This window comes from Hoplias malabaricus, chromosome 18, assembly GCF_029633855.1.
Source record: "Hoplias malabaricus isolate fHopMal1 chromosome 18, fHopMal1.hap1, whole genome shotgun sequence".
Classification (NCBI taxonomy): Eukaryota; Metazoa; Chordata; class Actinopteri; order Characiformes; family Erythrinidae; genus Hoplias; species Hoplias malabaricus.
The window spans coordinates 33,329,624-33,357,089 of NC_089817.1; positions in this window are offsets into that span (position 1 = coordinate 33,329,624).

Consider the following 27,466-nt stretch of genomic DNA (forward strand, 5'->3'; position numbering starts at 1 on the left):
AGAACTTTGGACATACATTATTGGTGAATAACGTTACAAACAGTATGATGTACATTTAAAGGTACAGCAGTGGTGTAAAAGTCCAGTTGTGTTCCCTAAAGGTACATTACATACTTTTCTCAAGAAGGAGAGGGGGATATGTGTAAAATTTTATTATAGAACTGTGGTTAATAAAAACATAATTATAAATCCTGGAGATGAAATGTGGCGTATGAAAATAACACAATCTACAATTATAATAGAATAAGGTACAGTTATGTTCCCGAATTAATGATACTGAAATGTACTACCACATTTTTGTTCTTAAGGAAGAAACCACATGAGGACATTTGTGGCCTTAGTCTATAACGCTCAGGACTTGTTTCTGACCTGTGCCTCCTGGGTCAAAGCTCTGGTTTCTTCCATTTCTCTCAGCCTTGAAAGGGAAGTGGATCATGGTCAGCACTGAGGCTTAATCTTTCCTTCATTTAGTCTCCATTAACTCAGCCCACAATTTAATTATTGCAATTGATCACAAATTTGCTTAGCGTTTACCATTTTAGCTAATTGAAATATATTTTCTATTCATACAGTTTCTTTTTTTGATGTTATGATGCACCTGTGAAAGATCACTAGATTCCCTCAACAGTATTTATGGATCTGTGCACACATTTCCAAATATGTATACATTTGTATATAGAGCAGTACACTATGAACATTAACCTCTGCTCTGTCAGATGAAATCAGTCTGAGGTTAATGTTCAGGAAATAAATCCAGCCTTGAAGATGATGATTCAAATATTCTACGTGTTAAAATATATTTTGTTGATGTTCTAAACCACGAATAGAAAACTGCATATATCAGTGGGTTCATAAAGGAGTTCAAATCTATTAACCAGATCAAAAAACTCCACACACTCGCAGGTGTGTAAACTACTGCAGGAATGATATAATTTGGTATCCAGCAAGCAAGGTAAACAAAAACCACTGTCCCTAATTTCTTGGCAGCTTTGATTTCTGAAGCAATTGATGTTTTAGCTCCATGGTTGTTTGTGGCACCATCTTTCACAGCTTTGATAGCTTTAGCTTGATGTATTGCCACTTTAAAAATAACTGAATACAAGATTATTATTAAACTGCATGGGGCTAGAAATGCAACTACAAGTTCAATGAAGGTCCAATATTGATATTCATACACAATACATTCTCCATAACATTGGGAGTAGGGATTAGGATATGTATAAGCATTATTAAAGTATAAATGCACAATGATATAACACAGCCAACAACACCAGCCAAAAATTATGGACAGCAAGGTTTTATGAAGCGTGATTTGACTGGAATACTGCAGAGGGTTAGTGATAGCAATGAACCTATCAACTGCTATTAGTATCATGCTGTGCAGAGAGCCATACTTTGAGACCAAACAAATTGTTGTAGCAATGTAGCATGCTACTGGTCCAAGATACCAACAGGAGTCCATTTGGACACTTAGAATCCCAGGCATATTAAACAGTCCCACAAGTAAGTCAGCCACAGCCAGAGAGAGGATGATCAGGTTGGTTGGAGTGTGGAGCTGCTTGAAGTGAGAGATGGAGATGATCACCAGCAGATTCAGAAACACAGTGCACACAGATATACACGAGAGAATGAAGCACATCAAAATATATCCAGTGCCATATACGGCATGTTTTATACAAGACTTATTATTGTCAGGAAGGCAATATTGAACTGTGATGTTGTGCCTGTAGTCTTGGTTGTCCATCTGAAATAGAGACAGAGCTGTGGAATCTGAAATGATTCAGAGAGTTAACTTCTCTGTATTATACATGAGCATGAGTCCTCCCACTAGTGGATAGTGTAACCCTAACATCATCATGACGTACAGTGTTGGGTCAGCTGAGACTAGTTCAGAGTTGTAGAAATGTGTAAGAATATAATATCATTTTTACACATTGAGCAAAACAGTAGGAGTGGTCATTTATCATGTACATTTGAGACTGCCATGGGTTTAGATGATTAACTGGATATTTTTCTTTTTGTCATCATACTCAATGAGGCCAGAAAATGTGTTGTACACACTCACAGAATAGAACATACAATAGAATATTATGGTCCATCCACAATGTATGGAAATACAACAAGAAATTTATAAACAGCCTGATAATTTGGGATATATAGATGAATAAATAACAATTCTTTCCTGGTAGGCAAATTTTTAAACTCTCTATTTAATTGAAAATAATATAAAGAGAGTTCTTAAAATAAAACTGAGATTTTATACTTTACAATAATAATTTAAAAATGGCTCCATATTTAATGAGATGAAAGAAAAACTTTCCAAGAAAGTTGGAATGCTTCAAAATAATATAAACAAAATTAAGTAAAACAGGAAAAAGCCTGGTAAATCTATGTAGTGCTACAATAATCTAATTAACATCAACAGACAATTAGTGACGTTACTGGGTCCTTAGGTCCATGAAACCACCAGTGGTTTCAGACTAGTAATTGTCACATCCTCTGCTTCATTACTTTTTTATTTTTTAAGTTATTTGCATGACTGAGGTGTCATATGAAAGCTGGAACTATGATCTTTCGAGTGAAGTGGTGTAATGTATGTAAATATAAAGACAGATAATGAGAAATCTGCCTCAAGCAAACCATGTGTAATCCTTATTTTTTTTTTAAATTTTCATTTTATATTTTATAATAGAAAATACACATTTATCATGCAATACCATTTAACAGCACCCTAACCATTAATTTAACGCCTTATTCAAGGTGATTGAGCACTGTTTGACATAAATTTTGACTCTTTGGATATTACCACAATTTTTTCAAAAAGGACTAATATATACATTCCTAATAAGTCAATTTTTGCTTGTTAGAATCGAATAATGCCCAAAATGGCTTTTATAGCCCAAACATAAACCATGAAATGTATATTTGAAGTAATTCATGAAACAAAAACAAAAAATTATGAAAAAACAAATTTCAATTCCCAAAACAAATACTATGAAATACCATGCGATCCTCTATTTAGACTTGAATAAATATCAAAATAAATATATTGGGAACATTCACAACATTTTCTGGTAAAGTTCTATAAATAAATCAACATATGTGGATAACTGTTGATGTCTCTAGAGTAATTTATGGTGAGAAAAAAAAACTGAGCATCTATTTTTTTTGCATTTAGTAGTTAATTGGAAGCATATGTAAATTATATTAGGATCAGAAAACACAATTTTCTACTTTAAAGTGTCCTTTTACGAAAAAAAAAACACCTATTTTAATTTATCCCAAATATTTAGAAAGTAATAATCATTCAAATTTGGCAATTAGCTATTTTTCGGAAATTCAGTAAAATAACTAGAGCCGAAAGCACACCTCAGAGTCTTCAAAATCAAAAATGGGGATGTTATATTTTTTGCGCATTTAGTCAACAACAATATGTCCACCGTACAATTTTTCCACAGAAAGTGTCAACTGGCACAAGCTCATTGAAAACCAATTGTCTGAGGAAGAGCTGAGGAGAGTGAATAAAATGGGACTTATGGGTTTGGTGTTTACAATGGTGATAGTGAGTGATGATACAATCCCAAAATGCTAGTGTTAGCTTTCTCTGGTTCCCTCCTTCTGGTCAATCAGATTAACAGATACTAATATGTTTCATGTGGTGAGGTTTTTCAGTGTACACAAACATTTGAAAATCCAATATATTACAAATAAATAAGCCAGATTTCAAGAGATCTATACACAGGCCATGTGCCTAAGCAACAAACTTTGACCATTCATCATGAAGAATTAAACCAATAGTTCTTGTACTCTTTAAACTCATTACAATGGTCATAGAGTAAAGTGCCACTTTTCAACATTCCAGTTTGACTCACACAGCTTGTTTATTTTCTCCAGAGGAAATGAAGTTAAAAGAAATGAATTGCTCTGAAGCAGTTTTACATGACCCCAAGGTCACCATGTCCAGTGCCTCCTGACTTTGGGATGCAGAGCATTTGAACTGTGTTCCCTGGATTTATGTAGCTTCAATCAATACCTGTAGCATGAGATGGAATATGGTTTGCTCTCCAGAACTAATCCCATATCAGGAATAGACCTCAGTATTTCTGTTGGTGAATGCCACTAAATCTGTACAGAAATGTTCTAGAAAAGTCTAGAATGTTCTAGAGTAGAGCCTACCCAGAAGAGTACAACCTGGGATAGCAGTGTGGGTGGGGGCATGTCCTATTGATACGTCCATTCATGCTTGTAATTGGGGATCAGAGAAGACAGGAAGACTTTGGTTAGTTCATTGACACACCCTGGAGCTCCCCTCTATCAGTGGTTGAAATGTTTTTAATGCTCCTCCTTGATGCCAAACTCATCATGAGGTGCTGCCTGGTTGTTTGCTTGTTTTGGCTGCCTGGCCTCCTTCCTCCACTTGTCTCTTTGGTCCACAACAGTGGTTGTGAAACGAGTATATTCCGGGTGTTTCATGATATTGGAGAGTAGTAGTGAGCGAGGCGAAGCTTGCTTGATACTCTTTGGAGGAGATGGAGTCGGCCTAGATGAAGTGTGCTATTGTGTAGTGTTGAGGGCCCACTTCACAGCCAGGGTTTATCTCGTATAAAATTGAATGTTTAACGCTTAAACTCCTGTGACAGAACTGCTCCAAGCCTTGGAGATGAAATAGCGTGTATGACATCACACAATTATATAATCTACAATTATATTAGAAGAAGATACAATCATGTAATCAAGTAAAGTTACTTTATATGTACCCTTGAGACTACCACCAGAGTGACAGTGTTTTCTGAGAGTGTAGAGTAAGTGTCCCTGAGGCTGTTGGCAGTGTTGAAGGCCTCCTTCAGCTTGTATAGCATCTTAGCCTAGATCGAAGGAAATTGTAATTAAAATACAACTAAAAATACAATATAAATTATACTGAAAGACCAGACAACGATTATGAGCCTAGACTTGTGACACACTGAGATTCTAGTAGAATAACGTAGAGGATAATTGACACTACGGTACTGATCTACTGTAATTAATATGAGGGTACTGAGAGATATTGACAATAAAAAGCTTTTAATTATCAGACAAATATAACACCCCACTACTCCAATGTACCAACAATGGTCCAGAAGTTGCATTATATACTCAGACTTAACAGAGTCTAACTTCAAGATCAGCCACAGCCAGAGAGAGGATCATCTTTGAAGATGCAAATTTGGTTCCATAAAGAACTGTTTTTCTTCAAGAAATTTACATTTACATTTATGCATTTCGCAAACGCTTTTATCCAAAGCTACTTACAAAAGAGGATCTAACATTCGAACTACAGCACAAATTATACAAAATACCTTTCTTTAAGTGCAATATGCTAGGAAGTAAAAAGTGCATTAAAGAAAGACATTCAGTGCAAAAGATACTCTCGGAAGAGCTGGGTTTTCAATGATTTCTTGAATGCAGAGGGTTTCTGTTGCTCTGATAGTGCTTGGAAGCTCGTTCCACCAGCGTAGTACCAGAGATGAGAATGGCCTCAACTGACCTGTACGGGGGTTTGGTCGTGTTAGTTGGCGCTCCTTTGAGGAACGGAGAGGGCGGGCGCTAACGTATGGTTTTAAGAGTCTATTGAGGTAGATGGGAGCAGAACCAGTGAATACTCTGAAGGCCATCATTAGTGATTTAAATTTGATGCGAGCAGCTAAGGGTAGCCAATGCAGCTCAACTAATAGGGGCGTGACATGTGCTCTTTTAGGCTGGTTGAAGACCAGGCGTTCTGTAGCGGTCTCACAGCACAGGCCAGAAGACCTGTCAGGAGGGCGTTGCAATAGTCTAGACGGGAGATTACTAACGTCTAAACAAGGAGCTGTGTTGTATGTTGAGTTAGGTATGGCCTAATCTTCCTTATGTTGAATAGGGAGAAGCGGCACGATCAATATACAGCGGTAACTTGATCTGTGAAGGTCAGCTGGTCATCAACCATGACACCTAGGTTTCTTACAACCTTGGTGGGAGCCACTGATAGGGACCCTAGCTTGATGCTGATGTGGAGAATAGCTTGCTTGGCTGGGAGGACCAGTAGTTCAGAAATATATGTGAAAAACCATTTAAATGTTTGAAACTTATTACTTAACTTCACTAAGACAAAGCGAATGATTTTTAGAGTAAGACCACGCCCAAACTCCTCCCCTCAGCACTATATATACACTGCAAACTCACATAATTTCCACTTGCTGCATTTGACTCATGGGACAGACCTCGATTTGACTTCTTCACAATGTCAGTTCGCTCCTCTGCCCTGCGTTCATTTATGCTGATCCTCTGCCTCAGATTGGAGGCCACTATCAAGCCCATCGAGCCTCCTATTTCCCCTTTTCTGGCTAAACAGCTAAGGAAGTGACTTGTATTTGGGGCTTTGTTCGGCTGTTGTTGCACCTGTTACCTGCTTAAATTGCTCTAAACTCTGTGGCGTGTTTCGATCTTTCCCGCTCCAGATCAGCACATGGCCTCTGCTCTCTCTTGCTTCTCCTCCCACTGCAACTTGCTCCCGAGTAAACCACTGCATCTGCTTCCAACACCGGAGCAGGACTTTGAGCCTCCACCTACCTCCATCTCTGGCTACACTGCTACAGGACTCTGGGCACTTATCGCTGCTCAGCTTCCTCGTTGTGGATTCATTTTCATTTGATCAACACACCCTCCCCTCATCCTCGCAGCTTCTAATTTGAAAGAATAGAATAGCTTTTATTGTTGCTGAGAAAACAATGTTCAGAACAGTGTTAAAACAGTGAAATACAGTTTTAGCATCCTCTCTCAGAAAAATAGCAAATTGTTCAGAGCATTAACACAGAATATATATATTCTGTGTGTGTGTGTGGGGGGGGGGGGGGGGGGTAGTGAAGTTCCTAGGATTTTTTTGCACCCCTCTCGCCACTCGCTGTAGGTCTCTCCTGTCCTGTACTGTGCAATTGGTGAACCAGACTGTGCAGCAGTATGTTAGGATGCTCTCGATGTTGGCTCCATAAAAGTTCACCAGCAGGTGTTGAGGGAGGTGGGAGTGCTTCAGCTTCCTGAGGAAGTAGAGTTTCTGTTGTGCCTTCCGCACTAGGTGTTGGGTGTTGAAGGCCCATGTGAGGTCAGCAGAGATGTGTACTCCCAGGAACTTGAAGAGCTCCACTCTCTCAACTTCCACTCCATTGATGAGGAGGGCCGTGGTCTCTGTGTGTGTGGATTTTCTGAAATCCACAACCAGCTCCTTGGTTTTATTTGGGTTCAGTTTGTGTGTTTTGTGGATATTCGTCCCAAACTCTCCCCCTTGAAGCCATGACACACCCTCTATTTAAAAAAAAAAAGTGAATGTATCAGGGGATGACTTTAGAAACAGCACTGAAGTCTCACAGCAAAGCAATAAAGTCAGTGCATGGAATTATTTCCAGAACTCGGCTGAATACACTGAGCTGCTCTTGGGTGCACATTTGCATGTTGTGCACACACAACAGTCAAAGTTTACCTCTCTGGGAGCCGAAGCCACATTGTCCTCATTCACTGGTACAATCTCCAACTGTACAGCCACCAGTCAGGAACTAGTCAGTAAACCCACACCGGCCCAGCACAACTCCTGGGTAAGAGTCTTGCCTCTACAGAGGGTTTTGCTTCCAGAGCCCACACTGTGTCTAGAGGTGAGCCCAACTATATCTAGCTGGTATCTCTCAACCTCCCGCACCAGCTACTTTCCCACGCGAGATTACATTCCATGTGTCCAATGGGTATTGCAATGAATCACTACTTTGGATCTTGTGGGTGGTGAGCCCACATGATCTACCCATGTTGCCTGTTTTGGCTAAACTTGGCCGGGTGCAGTGGGCTGCCCGACAAACAGGCGCTCAGTGTATGACACTAATCCCAGGTCTGGCTCCAGTGGTAGGTCCCAGTAATCCTATCCCATGCAGTGTCCTGTTTATTTTGTTTGTTTGTTTTTTTTGTTTGTTTTTTTGCCCCCCCCCCCTCTCCTCTGTTGGTCATAGGGGTGCTTGTTGGATCATGTTTGTCAGGATCTTCACTCTAGATTTGTTCACCATGGGAGACCCTACTGGGAGCTAATAGCTCCCAATATCATCAAACCACACAAGACCATTCACCCCAATCCTGGAAGTGGAGAAATTTAAGGACATTTCCCAATCAAATTGAAGATGATTATTTTCTCACATGTGGTACTTGTTTATGATTTTGTGTTATTTATGTACTCCAGGGAACAGTCACTGCCCTGAATCTTAAAGTATGGAGGCATTATACATTCACTTTTTTTTTTTTTTTTTAATTCAACTGGAATGTTGAAAAGCAGCATATTAAACTCATTGCAATGCCACAGAGTAAAGTGTACAAGCACTATTGGTTTAATTCTTCATTATTGGTGAAATCTTGTTTTTTAGGGACAGGCCCTGTGTATAGATGCAGGTCTCTTGATATCTGGTTTATTGATTTGTAATGTGGATTCTGTAACGTTTCTGTACTTTTTCAGCAAATGAGAGAAATGTCATTAGATAAACAACAATTCTATGAAAATTGGTCAAATACCGATCACATGAAACATATTAGTATCTGTTACTCTGACATCACCAGAAGGAGTGAACCAAAGACAGGAGCAGTTTGAATTTCTGGGATTTTATTATCACCCACCATCACCGTCCTAATGATCAAACATCTCAGTCCCATATTTTCTCTTTCCTCAGCTCTTCCCCAAACTGTCTTTGCAAAGTGTTTTTCAACGAACTTGTGATAGTTGGCACTCTCTCAGAAAATAAAGAACTTTGGACATACATTATTGGTGAATAACGTTACAAACAGTATGATGTACATTTAAAGGTACAGCAGTGGTGTAAAAGTCCAGTTGTGTTCCCTAAAGGTACATTACATATTTTTCTCAAGAAGGAGAGGGGGATATGTGTAAAATTTTATTATAGAACTGTGGTTAATAAAAACATAATTATAAATCCTGGAGATGAAATGTGGCGTATGAAAATAACACAATCTACAATTATAATAGAATAAGGTACAGTTATGTTCCCGAATTAATGATACTGAAATGTACTACCACATTTTTGTTCTTAAGGAAGAAACCACATGAGGACATTTGTGGCCTTAGTCTATAACGCTCAGGACTTGTTTCTGACCTGTGCCTCCTGGGTCAAAGCTCTGGTTTCTTCCATTTCTCTCAGCCTTGAAAGGGAAGTGGATCATGGTCAGCACTGAGGCTTAATCTTTCCTTCATTTAGTCTCCATTAACTCAGCCCACAGTTTAATTATTGCAATTGATCACAAATTTGCTTAGCGTTTACCATTTTAGCTAATTTAAATATATTTTCTATTTATACAGTTTCTTTTTTTGATGTTATGATGCACCTGTGAAAGATCACTAGATTCCCTCAACAGTATTTATGGATCTGTGCACACATTTCCAAATATGTATACATTTGTATATAGAGCAGTACACTATGAACATTAACCTCTGCTCTGTCAGATGAAATCAGTCTGAGGTTAATGTTCAGGAAATAAATCCAGCCTTGAAGATGATGATTCAAATATTCTACGTGTTAAAATATATTTTGTTGATGTTCTAAACCACGAATAGAAAACTGCATATATCAGTGGGTTCATAAAGGAGTTCAAATCTATTAACCAGATCAAAAAACTCCACACACTTTCAGGTGTGTAAACTACTGTAGGAATGATATAATTTGGTATCCAGCAAGCAAGGTAAACAAAAACCACTGTCCCTAATTTCTTGGCGGCTTTGATTTCTGAAGCAATTGATGTTTTAGCTCCATGGTTGTTTGTGGCACCATCTTTCACAGCTTTGATAGCTTTAGCTTGATGTATTGCCACTTTAAAAATAACTGAATACAAGATTATTATTAAACTGCATGGGGCTAGAAATGCAACTACAAGTTCAATGAAGGTCCAATATTTATATACATACACAACACACTCTCCATAACATTGGGAGTAGGGATTAGGATATGTATAAGCATTATTAATGTATAAATGCACAAAAATATAACCCAGCCAACAACACCAGCCAAAAATTATGGACAGCAAGGTTTTATGAAGCGTGATTTGACTGGAATACTGCAGAGGGTTAGTGATAGCAATGAACCTATCAACTGCTATTAGTATCATGCTGTGCAGAGAGCCATACTTTGAGACCAAACAAATTGTTGTAGCAATGTAGCATGCTACTGGTCCAAGATACCAACAGGAGTCCATCTGGGCACTTAGAATCCCAGGCATATTAAACAGTCCCACAAGTAAGTCAGCCACAGCCAGAGAGAGGATGATCAGGTTGGTTGGAGTGTGGAGCTGCTTGAAGTGAGAGATGGAGATGATCACCAGCAGGTTCAGAAACACAGTGCACACAGATATACACGAGAGAATGAAGCACATCAAAATATATCCAGTGCCATATACGGCATGTTTTATACAAGACTTATTATTGTCAGGAAGGCAATATTGAACTGTGATGTTGTGCCTGTAGTCTTGATCATCCATCTGAAATAGAGACAGAGCTGAGGAATCTGAAATGATTCAGAGAGTTAACTTCTCTGTATTATACATGAGCATGAGTCCTCCCACTAGTGGATAGTGTAACCCTAACATCATCATGACGTACAGTGTTGGGTCAGCTGAGACTAGTTCAGAGTTGTAGAAATGTGTAAGAATATAATATCATTTTTACACATTGAGCAAAACAGTAGGAGTGGTCATTTATCATGTACATTAGAGACTGCCATGGGTTTAGATGATTAACTGGATATTTTTATTTTTGTCATCATACTCAATGAGGCCAGAAAATGTGTTGTACACACTCACAGAATTGAACATACAATACAATATTATGGTCCATCCACAATGTATGGAAATACAACAAGAAATTTATAAACAGCCTGATAATTTGGGATATATAGATGAATAAATAACAATTCTTTCCTGGTAGGCAAATTTTTAAACTCTCTATTTAATTGAAAATAATATAAAGAGAGTTCTTAAAATAAAACTGAGATTTTATACTTTACAATAATAATTTAAAAATGGCTCCATATTTAATGAGATGAAAGAAAAACTTTCCAAGAAAGTTGGAATGCTTCAAATTAATATAAATAAAATTAGGTAAAACAGGAAAAAGCCTGGTAAATCTATGTAGTGCTACAATAATCTAATTAACATCAACAGACAATTAGTGACGTTACTGGGTCCTTAGGTCCATGAAACCACCAGTGGTTTCAGACTAGTAATTGTCACATCCTCTGCTTCATAACTTTTTTATTTTTTAAGTTATTTGCATGACTGAGGTGTCATATGAAAGCTGGAACTGATCTTTCGAGTGAAGTGGTGTAATGTATGTAAATATAAAGACAGATAATGAGAAATCTGCCTCAAGCAAACCATGTGCAATCCTTATTTTTTTAAAATGTTGTATGAAATTTTCATTTTATAATAGAAAATACACATTTATCATGCAATACCATTTAACGGCACCCTAGCCATTAATTTAACCCCTTATTCAAGGTGATTGAGCACTGTTTGACATAAATTTTGACACTTTGGATATTACCACAATTTCTTCAAAAAGGACTAATATATACATTCCTAATAAGTCAATTTTTGCTTGTTAGAATCTAATAATGCCCAAAATGGCTTTTCATATCCCAAACATAAACCATGAAATGTATATTTGAAGTAATTCATGAAACAAAAACAAAAAATTATGAAAAAACAAATTTCAATTCCCAAAACAAATACTATGAAATACCATGTGATCCTCTATTTAGACTTGAATAAATATCAAAATAAATATATTGGGAACATTCACAACATTTTCTGGTAAAGTTCTATAAATAAATCAACATATGTGGATAACTGTTGATGTCTCTAGAGTAATTTATGGTGAGAAAAAAAAAACTGAGCATCTATTTTTTTTTGCATTTAGGAGTTAATTGGAAGCATATGTAAATTATATTACGATCAGAAAACACAATTTTCTACTTTAAAGTGTCCTTTTACGAAAAAAAACAAACACCTATTTTAATTTATCCCAAATATTTAGAAAGTAATAATCATTCAAATTTGGCAATTAGCTATTTTTCGGAAATTCAGTAAAATAACTAGAGCCGAAAGCACACCTCAGAGTCTTCAAAATCAAAAATGGGGATGTTATATTTTTTGCCCATTTAGTCAACAACAATATGTCCACCGTACAATTTTTCCACAGAAAGTGTCAACTGGCACAAGCTCATTGAAAACCAATTGTCTGAGGAAGAGCTGAGGAGAGTGAATAAAATGGGACTTATGTGTTTGGTGTTTACAATGGTGATAGTGAGTGATGATAAAATCCCAAAATGCTAGTTTTAGCTTTCTCTGGTTCCCTCCTTCTGGTCAATCAGATTAACAGATACTAATATGTTTCATGTGATGAGGATTTTCATACAAATTCATTTGTGTATCCCACAATATTTGTTTCTCAGTGTACACAAACATTTGAAAATCCAATATATTACAAATCAATAAGCCAGATTTCAAGAGACCTGAGTCTATACACAAGCCCTGTGCCTAAGCAACAAACTTTGACCATTCATCATGAAGAATTAAACCAATAGTTCTTGTACACTTTAAACTCATTACAATTGTCATAGAGTAAAGTGCCACTTTTCAACATTCCAGTTTGACACACAGCTTGTTTATTTTCTCCAGAGGAAATGAAGTTAAAAGAAATGAATTGCTCTGAAGCAGTTTTACATGACCCCAAGGTCACCATGTCCAGTGCCTCCTGACTTTGGGATGCAGAGCATTTGAACTGTGTTCCCTGGATTTATGTAGCTTCAATCAATACCTGTAGGATGAGATGGAATATGGGTTGCTCTCCAGAACTAATCCCATATCAGGAATAGACCTCAGTATTTCTGTTGGTGAATGCCACTAAATCTGTACAGAAATGTTCTAGAAAAGTCTAGAATGTTCTAGAGTAGAGCCTACCCAGAAGAGTACAACCTGGGATAGCAGTGTGGGTGGGGGCATGTCCTATTGGTACGTTCATTCATGCTTGTAATTGGGGATCAGAGAAGACAGGAAGACTTTGGTTAGTTCATTGACACACCCTGGAGCTCCCCTCTATCAGTGGTTGAAATGTTTTTAATGCTCCTCCTTGATGCCAAACTCATCATGAGGTGCTGCCTGGTTGTTTGCTTGTTTTGGCTGCCTGGCCTCCTTCCTCCACTTGTCTCTTTGGTCCACAACAGTGGTTGTGAAACGAGTATATTCCGGGTGTTTCATGATATTGGAGAGTAGTAGTGAGCGAGGCGAAGCTTGCTTGATACTCTTTGGAGGAGATGGAGTCGGCCTAGATGAAGTGTGCTATTGTGTAGTGTTGAGGGCCCACTTCACAGCCAGGGTTTATATCGTATAAAATTGAATGTTTAACGCTTAAACTCCTGTGACAGAACTGCTCCAAGCCTTGGAGATGAAATGGCGTGTATGACATCACACAATTATATAATCTACAATTATATTAGAAGAAGATACAATCATGTAATCAAGTAAAGTTACTTTATATGTACCCTTGAGACTACCACCAGAGTGACAGTGTTTTCTGAGAGTGTAGAGTAAGTGTCCCTGAGGCTGTTGGCAGTGTTGAAGGCCTCCTTCAGCTTGTATAGCATCTTAGCCTAGATCGAAGGAAATTGTAATTAAAATACAACTAAAAATACAATATAAATTATACTGAAAGACCAGACAACAATTATGAGCCTAGACTTGTGACACACTGAGATTCTAGTAGAATAATTGTAGTAGGATAATTGACACTACAGTACTGATCTACTGTAATTAATATGAGGGTACTGAGAGATATTGACAATAAAAAGCTTTTAATTATCAAATATAACACCCCACTACTCCAATGTACCAACAATGGTCCAGAAGTTGCATTATATACTCAGACTTAACAGAGTCTCACTTCAAGATCAGCCACAGCCAGAGAGAGGATCATCTTTGAAGATGCAATTTTGGTCCCATAAAGAACTGTTTTTCTTCAAGAAATTTACATTTACATTTATGCATTTCGCAAACGCTTTTATCCAAAGCTACTTACAAAAGAGGATCTAACATTCGAACTACAGCACAAATTATACAAAATACCTTTCATTAAGTGCAATATGCTAGGAAGTAATAAGTGCATTAAAGAAAGACATTCAGTGCAAAAGATACTCTCGGAAGAGCTGGGTTTTCAATGATTTCTTGAATGCAGAGGGTTTCTGTTGCTCTGATAGTGCTTGGAAGCTCGTTCCACCAGCGTAGTACCAGAGATGAGAATGGCCTCAACTGACCTGTACGGGGGGTTGGTCGTGTTAGTTGGCGCTCCTTTGAGGAACGGAGAGGGCGGGCACTAACGTATGGTTTTAAGAGTCTATTGAGGTAGATGGGAGCAGAACCAGTGAATACTCTGAAGGCCATCATTAGTGATTTAAATTTGATGCGAGCAGCTAAGGGTAGCCAATGCAGCTCAACTAATAGGGGCGTGACATGTGCTCTTTTTGGTTGGTTGAAGACCAGGCGTTCTGTAGCGGTCTCACAGCACAGGCCGGAAGACCTGTCAGGAGGGCGTTGCAATAGTCTAGACGGGAGATTACTAACATCTAAACAAGGAGCTGTGTTGTATGTTGAGTTAGGTATGGCCTAATCTTCCTTATGTTGAATAGGGAGAAGCGGCACGATCAATATACAGCGGTAACGTGATCTGCGAAGGTCAGCTGGTCATTAACCATGACACCTAGGTTTCTTACAACCTTGGTGGGAGCCACTGATAGGGACCCTAGCTTGCTTGGCTGGGAGGACCAGTAGTTCAGAAATATATGTGAAAAACCATTTAAATGTTTGAAACTTATTACTTAACTTCACTAAGACAAAGCGAATGATTTTTAGAGTAAGACCACGCCCAAACTCCTCCCCTCAGCACTATATATACACTGCAAACTCACATAATTTCCACTTGCTGCATTTGACTCATGGGACAGACCTCGATTTGACTTCTTCACAATGTCAGTTCGCTCCTCTGCCCTGCGTTCATTTATGCTGATCCTCTGCCTCAGATTGGAGGCCACTATCAAGCCCACCGAGCCTCCTATTTCCCCTTTTCTGGCTAAACAGCTAAGGAAGTGCCTTGTATTTGGGGCTTTGTTTGGCTGTTGTTGCACCTGTTACCTGCTTAAATTGCTCTAAACTCTGCGGCGTGTTCCGATCTTTCCCACTCCAGATCAGCACATGGCCTCTGCTCTCTCTTGCTTCTCCTCCCACTGCAACTTGCTCCAGAGTAAACCCCTGCATCTGCTTCCAACACCGGAGCAGGACTTTGAGCCTCCACCTACCTCCATCTCTGGCTACACTGCTACAGGACTGCCTCGTCTTAGGGGAAGAAGAATATGCTGTCGTCGTTCCTACATTCCCAGGGCTGCAACGTCTATGAGCAGCGTCCAGAGTGAAACCCCACCTCTATCTCGGATGCTGGCGTGGCCTCATGCTCTCCATAATGTCTTTCTCCGGCTTAAACAGCTGTGGGACTGCCTCGTATTTAGGGAATGCAAATTTGACGTTGTGATGACGAATTCCCCACTGCTCCAAGCTCTGCAGCACAGACCTGGCCTCTCCTACCACTACGAGTCCAGAGGGAAAACCCACCTCCATCTCAGCCGTTGGCGCGGACTCAAGCCTCACGTTTACTCTTTTTCCAGCACAACAGCCCTGGCATTCCAGTAACGTGCTCTGAAACAATGCCGTCCCCTTCGCTCATTCAACTAACAAGAAGAACCCTCCTAGTCTCTCACTGCCAGTGTACAGAGCCCCTGTACGGAGCCTCAATGTCCTTGTCTTTGCTGTCTCACAAGTCGGTGCCTTCATTAGAAAATGGCTTGGAACCTGCAATATTTATGCACATTTCCAGGGTCCTAGTTCACCTACAGTGCTCACCAACATGTCACATGTTTTTTTAAATAATATTGGAACGGAAAGCAGGTAGCACATTTAAGCATTCATTCTGAATCTGCACCTTCTTCCCTCAGAACACTGCCTTGATTGACAGCATTGCACCCATTTAGACACAGCCCCTGTCCGCCCCTTTCATTCTCTCCTCTTCTATCCCAACTTCCTCTGTTCTTTCTGCCTCTACTCATCATCCAACCCCTCCCTTTATCCTCCTCTCTCTCTCTGTCTCTACCTATCATCTAACCATTCCCTTCATCATCCAAACCGCTCCATTTTTGTAAGAGGTCTGCCTGGGGCTGGGGCGAGGCTGCCTGCTAAGCCACCCCCAGTCACTAGAGGGAGACAGAGACACTCTTAATTTGGGGCAATTGGTTCCACCTGGGCTACTCCTACTTAAGGGAAACCAACACACCTCAGTGCTCAGTCTTGGGTTTCTCTTTTCAGAGTACTGTGCAAGTCTGGTTGGTAATTTGGTAACGGCACTTGAGTTTTCTCCTGGGTCTCTCTTTCTTCTGTTTATCCACCAGAGCTTTCTCTCTTTTTTTCTCCTGGTATTCAATATTATCTTTTCTTTACCATTTTTAGTATAAATAAATAATTAGAAATAAGTTGTGTTCTATCTTTAATTTATTTTGTCTCATCTTGTGTCTCCCTTTTGTTTTGGGAAACTCTCTTGCCTTTGTTTTCTTTTGCACAATTCTAAGCTGATCAGTTTTCCTCTGACATCTTAAGTGTTTCTCTCGTGTTTCATTTTGTCTTGGTGTTCCTAACTTCCAGAGTTAGGGCTGTTTGTGTGTCTCTGCACTTGATGCCTATTTCTCTATTGCTCTGTTGGTGGCTTGCCCTGTTTCCATCCACCCCTGGGTGAGCTGCCACATTACAATTTTATCATCCGACCCCTTCCTTTCCACTCCTCTCTCCATCTATCTCTACTCATCATCCCAACCTCCTTCCTGTTATCATCCAAAAAGTGAATGTATCAGGGGATGACTTTAGAAACAGCACTGAAGTCCCACAGCAAAGCAATAAAGTCAGTGCATGGAATTATTGGGTGCACATTTGCATGTTGTGCACACACAACAGTCAACGTTTACCTCTCTGGGAGCTGAAGCCACATTGTCCTCATTCACTGGTACAATCTCCAACTGTACAGCCACCAGTCAGGTACTAGTCAGTAAACCCACACCAGCCCAGCACAACTCCTGGGTTAGAGTCCTGACTCTACAGAGGGTTTTGCTTCCAGAGCCTACAATGTGTCTAGAGGTGAGCCCAACTATATCTAGCTGGTATCTCTCAATCTCCTGCACCAGCTACTTCCCCACGTGAGGTTACATTCCATGTGTCCAATGGGTATTGCAATGAATCACTACTTTGGATCTTGTGGGTGGTGAGCCCACATGATCTACCCATGTTGCCTGTTTTGGCTAAACTTGGCCGGGTACAGTGGGCTGCCCGACAAACAGGCGCTCAGTGTATGACACTAATCCCAGGTCTGGTTCCAGTGGTAGGTCCCAGTAATCCTATCCCATGCAGTGTCCTGTTTATTTTGTTTGTTTGTTTTTTTTTTTGTTTTTTTGTCCCCCCCCCCCCTCCTCTGTTGGTCATAGGGGTGCTTGTTGGATCATGTTTGTCAGGATCTTCACTCTAGATTTGTTCACCATGGGAGACCCTACTGGGAGCTAATAGCTCCCAATATCATCAAACCGCACAAGACCATTCACCCCAATCCTGGAAGTGGAGAAATTTCAAGGACATTTCCCAATCAAACTGAAGATGATTATTTTCTCACATGTGGCACTTGTTTATGATTTTGCTATGTTTTGTTTATGATTTATGTACCCCAGGGAACAGTCACTGCCCTGAATCTTACAGTATGGAGGCATTATACATTCACTTTTTTTAAATTCAACTGGAATGTTGAAAAGCAGCACCTTAAACTCATTGCAATGCCACAGAGTAAAGTGTACAAGCACTATTGGTTTAATTCTTCGTGATAATTGGTGAAACCTTGTTTCTTAGGGACAGACCCTGTGTATAGATGCTGGTCTCTTGATATCTGGTTTATTGATTTGTAATGTGGATTCTGTAACGTTTCTGTACTTTCTCAACAAATAAGACAAATGTCATGAGATTGGTCAAATACCGATAACATGAAACATATTAGTATCTGTTACACTGACATCACCAGAAGGAGTGAACCAAAGACAGGAGCAGTTTGAATTTCTGGGATTTTATTATCACCCACCATCACCGTCCTAAAAATCAAACATCTCAGTCCCATATTTTCTCTTTCCTGAGCTCTTCCCCAAACTGTCTTTGCAAAGTGGTTTTCAACGAACTTGTGATAGTTGGCACTCTCTCAAAAAATAAGTAACTTTGGACATACATTATTGGTGAATAACGTTACAAACAGTATGATGTACATTTAAAGGTACAGCAGTGGTGTAAATGTCCAGTTGTGTTCCCTAAAGGTACATTACATACTTTTCTCAAGAAGGAGAGGGGGATATGTGTAAAATTTTATTATAGAGCTGTGGTTAATAAAATAACATAATATAAATCCTGGAGATGAAATGTGGCGTATGAAAATAACACAATCTACAATTATAATAGAATAAGGTACAGTTATGTTCCCGAATTAATGATACTGAAATGTACTACCACATTTTTGTTCTTAAGGAAGAAACCACATGAGGACACTTGTGGCCTTAGTCTATAACGCTCAGGACTTGTTTCTGACCTGTGCCTCCGGGGTCAAAGCTCTGGTTTCTTCCATTTCTCTCAGCCTTGAAAGGGAAGTGGATCATGGTCAGCACTGAGGCTTAATCTTTCATTCATTTAGTCTCCATTAACTCAGCCCACAATTTAATTATTGCAATTGATCACAAATTTGCTTAGCGTTTACCATTTTAGCTAATTGAAATATATTTTCTATTTATACAGTTTCTTTTTTTGATGTTATGATGCACCTGTGAAAGATCACTAGATTCCCTCAACAGTATTTATGGATCTGTGCACACATTTCCAAATATGTATACATTTGTATATAGAGCAGTACACTATGAACATTAACCTCTGCTCTGTCAGATGAAATCAGTCTGAGGTTAATGTTCAGGAAATAAATCCAGCCTTGAAGATGATGATTCAAATATTCTACGTGTTAAAATATATTTTGTTGATGTTCTAAACCACGAATAGAAAACTGCATATATCAGTGGGTTCATAAAGGAGTTCAAATCTATTAACCAGATCAAAAAACTCCACACACTCGCAGGTGTGTAAACTACTGCAGGAATGATATAATTTGGTATCCAGCAAACGAGGTAAACAAAAACCACTGTCCCTAATTTCTTGGCAGCTTTGATTTCTGAAGCAATTGATGTTTTAGCTCTATTGTGGTTTGTGGCACCATCTTTCACAGCTTTGATAGCTTTAGCTTGATGTATTGCCACTTTAAAAATAACTGAATACAAGATTATTATTAAACTGCATGGGGCTAGAAATGCAACTACAAGTTCAATTAAGGCCCAATAGTGATATTCATACACAATACATTCTCCATAACATTGGGAGTAGGGATTAGGATATGTATAAGCATTATTAAAGTATAAAAGCACAATGATATAACACAGCCAACAACACCAGCCAAAAATTATGGACAGCAAGGTTTTATGAAGTGTGATTTGACTGGAATACTGCAGAGGGTTAGTGATAGCAATGAACCTATCAACTGCTATTAGTATCATGCTGTGCAGAGAGCCATACTTTGAGACCAAACAAATTGTTGTAGCAATGTAGCATGCTACTGGTCCAAGATACCAACAGGAGTCCATCTGGGCACTTATAATCCCAGGCATATTAAACAGTCCCACGAGTAAGTCAGCCACAGCCAGAGAGAGGATGATCAGGTTGGTTGGAGTGTGGAGCTGCTTAAAGTGAGAGATGGAGATGATCACCAGCAGGTTCAGAAACACAGTGCACACAGATACACATGAGAGAATGAAGCACATTAAAATATACCCAGCGCCATATACGGCATGTTTTATACAAGACTTATTATTGTCAGGAAGGCAATATTGAACTGTGATGTTGTGCCTGTAGTCTTGGTCGTCCATCTGAAATAGAGACAGAGCTGAGGAATCTGAAATGATTCAGAGAGTTAACCTCTCTGTATTATACATGAGCATGAGTCCTCCCACTAGTGGATAGTGTAAACCTAACATCATCATGACGTACAGTGTTGGGTCAGCTGAGACTAGTTCAGAGTTGTAGAAATGTGTAAGAATATAATATCATAATTACACATTTTACACATTGAGCAAAACAGTAGGAGTGGTCATTTATCGTGTACATTAGAGACTGCCATGGGTTTAGATGATTAACTGGATATTTTTATTTTTGTCATCATACTCAATGAGGCCAGAAAATGTGTTGTACACACTCAAAGAATAGAACATACAATACAATATTATGGTCCATCCACAATGTATGGAAATACAACAAGAAATGAACATTTATAAACAGCCTGATAATTTGGGATATATAGATGAATAAATAACAATTCTTTCCTGGTAGGCAATTTTTTAGACTCTCTATTTAATTGAAAATAATATAAAGAGAGTTCTTAAAATAAAACTGAGATTTTATACTTTATAATCTATAATAAATTATATAATATATAATTATAATATATAATATATAATAAATTATAATAAATTATAATTTAAAAATGGCTCCATATTTAATGAGATGAAAGAAAAACTTTTCAAGAAAGTTGGAATGCTTCAAATTAATATAAATAAAATTAAGTAAAACAGGAAAAAGCCTGGTAAATCTATGTAGTGCTACAATAATCTAATTAACATCAACAGACAATTAGTGACGTTACTGGGTCCTTAGGTCCATGAAACCACCAGTGGTTTCAGACTAGTAATTGTCACATCCTCTGCTTCATAACTTTTTTATTTTTTAAGTTATTTGCATGACTGAGGTGTCATATGAAAGCTGGAACTATGATCTTTCGAGTGAAGTGGTGTAATGTATGTAAATATAAAGACAGATAATGAGAAACCTGCCTCAAGCAAACCATGTGCAATCCTTATTTTTTTTTAAATGTTGTATGAAATTTTCATTTTATGTTTTATAATAGAAAATACATATTTATCATGCAATACCATTTAACGGCACCCTAACCATTAATTTAACGCCTTATTCAAGGTGATTGAGCACTGTTTGACACCATTTTTGACACTTAGGATATTTATTACCACAATTTTTTTCAAAAAGGACTAATATATACATTCCTAATAAGTCCATTTTTGCTTGTTAGAATCGAATAATGCCCAAAATGGCTTTTATAGCCCAAACATAAACCATGAAATGTATATTTGAAGTAATTCATGAAATAAAAACAAAAAATTGTGAAAAAACAAATTTCAATTCCCAAAACAAATACTATGAAATACCATGTGATCCTCTATTTAGACTTGAATAAATATCAAAATAAATATATTGGGAACACTCACAACATTTTCTGGTAAAGTTCTATAAATAAATCAACATATGTGGATAACTGTTGATGTCTCTAGAGTAATTTATGGTGAGAAAAAAAAAAACTGTGAGCATCTATTTTTTTTGCATTTAGGAGTTAATTGGAAGCATATGTAAATTATATTAGGATAAGAAAACACAATTTTCTACTTTAAAGTGTCCTTTTATGAAAAAAAAAACAAACACCTATTTTAATTTATCCCAAATATTTAGAAAGTAATAATCATTCAAATTTGGCAATTAGCTATTTTCCGGAAATTCAGTAGAATAACTAGAGCCGAAAGCACACCTCAGAGTCTTCAAAATCAAAAATGGGGATGTTATATTTTTTGCGCATTTAGTCAACAACAATATGTCCACCGTACAATTTTTCCACAGAAAGTGTCAACTGGCACAAGCTCATTGAAAACCAATTGTCTGAGGAAGAGCTGAGGAGAGTGAATAAAATGGAACTTATGGGTTTGGTGTTTACAATGGTGATAGTGAGTAATGATAAAATCCCAAAATGCTAGTGTTAGCTTTCTCTGGTTCCCTCCTTCTGGTCAATCAGATTAACAGATACTAATATGTTTCATGTGATGAGGATTTTCATACAAATTTTTTTGTGTATCCCACAATATTTGTTTTTCAGTGTACACAAACATTTGAAAATCCAATATATTACAAATAAATAAGCCAGATTTCAAGAGATCTATACACAGGCCCTGTGCCTAAGCAACAAACTTTGACCATTCATCATGAAGAATTAAACCAATAGTTCTTGTACAATTTAAACTCATTACAATGGTCATAGAGTAAAGTGCCACTTTTCAACATTCCAGTTTGACACACAGCTTGTTTATTTTCTCCAGAGGAAATGAAGTTAAAAGAAATGAATTGCTCTGAAGCAGTTTTACATGACCCCAAGGTCACCATGTCCAGTGCCTCCTGACTTTGGGATGCAGAGCATTTGAACTGTGTTCCCTGGATTTATGTAGCTTCAATCAATACCTGTAGGATGAGATGGAATATGGGTTGCTCTCCAGAACTAATCCCATATCAGGAATAGACCTCATTAGTTCTGTTGGTGAATGCCACTAAATCTGTACAGAAATGTTCTAGAAAAGTCTAGAATGTTCTAGAGTAGAGCCTACCCAGAAGAGTACAACCTGGGATAGCAGTGTGGGTGGGGGCATGTCCTATTGATACGTCCATTCATGCTTGTAATTGGGGATCAGAGAAGACAGGAAGACTTTGGTTAGTTCATTGACACACCCTGGAGCTCCCCTCTATCAGTGGTTGAAATGTTTTTAATGCTCCTCCTTGATGCCAAACTCATCATGAGATGCTGCCTGGTTGTTTGCTTGTTTTGGCTGCCTGGCCTCCTTCCTCCACTTGTGTCTTTGGTCCACAACAGTGGTTGTGAAACGAGTATATTCCGGATGTTTCATGATATTGGAGAGTAGTAGTGAGCGAGGCGAAATTTGCTTGATACTGTTTGGAGGAGATGGAGTCGGCCTAGATGAAGTGTGCTATTGTGTAGTGTTGAGGGCCCACTTCACAGCCAGGGTTAATCTCGTATAAAATTGAATGTTTCTAACGCTTAAACTCCTGTGACAGAACTGCTCCAAGCCTTGGAGATGAAATGGCGTGTATGACATCACACAATTATATAATCTACAATTATATTAGAAGAAGATACAGTCATGTAATCAAGTAAAGTTACTTTATATGTACCCTTGAGACTACCACCAGAGTGACAGTGTTTTCTGAGAGTGTAGAGTAAGTGTCCCTGAGGCTGTTGGCAGTGTTGAGGGCCTCCTTCAGCTTGTATAACATCTTAGCCTAGATTGAAGGAAATTGTAATTAAAATACAACTAAAAATACAATATAAATTATATTGAAAAACCAGAGAACAATTATGAGCCTAGACTTGTGACAGACTGAGATTCTAGTAGAATAATGTAGAGGATAATTGACACTACGGTACTGATCTACTGTAATTAATATGAGGGTACTGAGAGATATTGACAATAAAAAGCTTTTAATTATCAGACAAATATAACACCCCACTACTCCAATGTGCCAACAATGGTCCAGAAGGTGCATTATATACTCAGACTTAACAGAGTTTCACTTCAAGATCAGCCACAGCCAGAGAGAGGATCATCTTTGAAGATGCAATTTTGGTTCCATAAAGAACAGTTTTTCTTCAAGAAATTTACATTTACATTTATGCATTTCGCAGACGCTTTTATCCAAAGCTACTTACAAAAGAGGATCTAACATTCGAACTACAGCACAAATTATACAAAATACCTTTCATTAAGTGCAATATGCTAGGAAGTAATAAGTGCATTAAAGAAAGACATTCAGTGCAAAAGATACTCTCGGAAGAGCTGGGTTTCTGTTGCTCTGATAGTGCTTGGAAGCTCGTTCCACCAGCGTAGTACCAGAGATGAGAATGGCCTCGACTGACCTGTACGGAGGGTTGGTCGTGTTAGTTGGCGCTCCTTTGAGGGCGCTAATGTATGGTTTTAAGAGTCTATTGAGGTAGATGGGAGCAGAACCAGTGAATACTCTGAAGGCCATCATTAGTGATTTAAATTTGATGCGAGCAGCTAAGGGTAGCCAATGCAGCTCAACTAATAGGGGCGTGACATGTGCTCTTTTTGGTTGGTTGAAGACCAGGCGTTCTGTAGCGGTCTCACAGCACAGGCCAGAAGACCTGTCAGGAGGGCGTTGCAATAGTCTAGACGGGAGATTACTAACGTCTAAACAAGGAGCTGTGTTGTATGTTGAGTTAGGTATGGCCTAATCTTCCTTATGTTGAATAGGGAGAAGCGGCACGATCAATATACAGCGGTAACGTGATCTGCGAAGGTCAGCTGGTCATTAACCATGACACCCTAGGTTTCTTACAACCTTGGTGGGAGCCACTAATAGGGACCCTAGCTTGATGCTGATGTTGTGGAGAATAGCTTGCTTGGCTGGGAGGACCAGTAGTTCAGAAATGTATGTGAATAACCATTTAAATGTTTGAAACTTATTACTTCACTTCACTAAGACAAAGCGAATGATTTTTAGAGTAAGACCACGCCCAAACTCCTCCCCTCAGCACTATATATACACTGCAAACTCACATAATTTCCACTTGCTGCATTTGACTCATGGGACAGACCTCGATTTGACTTCTTCACAATGTCAGTTCGCTCCTCTGCCCTGCGTTCATTTATGCTGATCCTCTGCCTCAGATTGGAGGCCACTATCAAGCCCACCGAGCCTCCTATTTCCCCTTTTGTGGCTAAACAGCTAAGGAAGTGCCTTGTATTTGGGGCTTTGTTCGGCTGTTTTTGCACCTGTTACCTGCTTAAATTGCTCTAAACTCTGCGGCGTGTTCCGATCTTTGCCGTTCCAGATCAGCACATGGCCTCTGCTCTCTCTTGCTTCTCCTCCCACTGCAACTTGCTCCCGAGTAAACCCCTGCATCTGCTTCCAACACCGGAGCAGGACTTTGAGCCTCCACCTACCTCCATCTCTGGCTACACTGCTACAGGACTCTGGGCACTTATCGCTGCTCAGCTTCCTCATTGTGGATTCATTTTCATTTGATCAACACACCCTCCCCTCATCCTCGCAGCTTCTAATTTGAAAGAATAGAATAGCTTTTATTGTTGCTGAGAAAACAATGTTCAGAACAGTGTTAAAACAGTGAAATACAGTTTTAGCATCCTCTCTCAGGTATCAGTTAAAATATAAAATCTATACATGTGCAAAAATAGCAAATTGTTCAGAGCATTAACACAGAATATATATATATTCTGTGGGGGGGTAGTGAAGTTCCTAGGATTTTTTTGCACCCCTCTCGCCACTCGCTGTAGGTCTCTCCTGTCCTGTACTGTGCAATTGGTGAACCAGACTGTGCAGCAGTATGTTAGGATGCTCTCGATGTTGGCTCCATAAAAGTTCACCAGCAGGTGTTGAGGGAGGTGGGAGTGCTTCAGCTTCCTGAGGAAGTAGAGTTTCTGTTGTGCCTTCCGCACTAGGTGTTGGGTGTTGAAGGCCCATGTGAGGTCAGCAGAGATGTGTACTCCCAGGAACTTGAAGAGCTCCACTCTCTCAATTTCCACTCCATTGATGAGGAGGGCCGTGGTCTCTGTGCGTGTGGATTTTCTGAAATCCACAACCAGCTCCTTGGTTTTATTTGGGTTCAGTTTGTGTGTTTTGTGGATATTCGTCCCAACCTCTCCCCCTTGAAGCCATAACACACCCTCTATTTAAAAAAAAAAAAAAAGTGAATGTATCAGGGGATGACTTTAGAAACAGCACTGAAGTCCCACAGCAAAGCAATAAAGTCAGTGCATGGAATTATTTCCAGAACTCGGCTGAATACACTGAGCTGCTCTTGGGTGCACATTTGCATGTTGTGCACACACAACAGTCAAAGTTTACCTCTCTGGGAGCCGAAGCCACATTGTCCTCATTCACTGGTACAATCTCCAACTGTACAGCCACCAGTCAGGTACTAGTCAGTAAACCCACACCGGCCCAGCACAACTCCTGGGTAGGAGTCCTGACTCTACAGAGGGTTTTGCTTCCAGAGCCCACACTGTGTCTAGAGGTGAGCCCATCTATATCTAGCTGGTATCTCTCAACCTCCCGCACCAGCTACTTTCCCACACGAGGTTACATTCCATGTGTCCAATGGGTATTGCAATGAATCACTACTTTGGATCTTGTGGGTGGTGAGCCCACATGATCTAACCATGTTGCCTGTTTTGGCTAAACTTGGCCGGGTGCAGTGGGCTGCCCGACAAACAGGCGCTCAGTGTATGACACTAATCCCAGGTCTGGCTCCAGTGGTAGGTCCCAGTAATCCTATCCCATGCAGTGTCCTGTTTATTTTGTTTGTTTTTTTGTCCCCCCCCCTTCTCTGTTGGTCATAGGGGTGCTTGTTGGATCATGTTTGTCAGGATCTTCACTCTAGATTTGTTCACCATGGGAGACCCTACTGGGAGCTAATAGCTCCCAATATCATCAAACCACACAAGACCATTCACCCCAATCCTGGAAGTGGAGAAATTTAAGGACATTTCCCAATCAAATTGAAGATGATTATTTTACCACATGTGGTACTTGTTTATGATTTTGTGTTATTTATGAACCCCAGGGAACAGTCACTGCCCTGAATCTTAAAGTATGGAGGCATTATACATTCACTTTTTTTTTTTTTTTAATTCAACTGGAATGTTGAAAAGCAGCACCTTAAACTCATTGCAATGCCACAGAGTAAAGTGTACAAGCACTATTGGTTTAATTCTTCATGATAATTGGTGAAACCTTGTTTCTTAGGGACAGACCCTGTGTATAGATGCAGGTCTCTTGATATCTGGTTTATTGATTTGTAATGTGGATTCTGTAATGTTTCTGTACTTTCTCAACAAATAAGACAAATGTCATGAGATTGGTCAAATACCGATCACATGAAACATATTAGTATCTGTTACACTGACATCACCAGAAGGAGTGAACCAAAGACAGGAGCAGTTTGAATTTCTGGGATTTTATTATCACCCACCATCACCGTCCTAAAGATCAAACATCTCAGTCCCATATTTTCTCTTTCCTGAGTTCTTCCCCAAACTGTCTTTGCAAAGTGGTTTTCAACGAACTTGTGATAGTTGGCACTCTCTCAGAAAATAAAGAACTTTGGACATACATTATTGGTGAATAATGTTACAAACAGTATGATGTACATTTAAAGGTACAGCAGTGGTGTAAATGTCCAGTTGTGTTCCCTAAAGGTACATTACATACTTTTCTCAAGAAGGAGAGGGGGATATGTGTAAATCTTTATTATAGAACTGTGGTAAATAAAAGAACATAATTATAAATCCTGGAGATGAAATGTGGCGTATGAAAATAACAC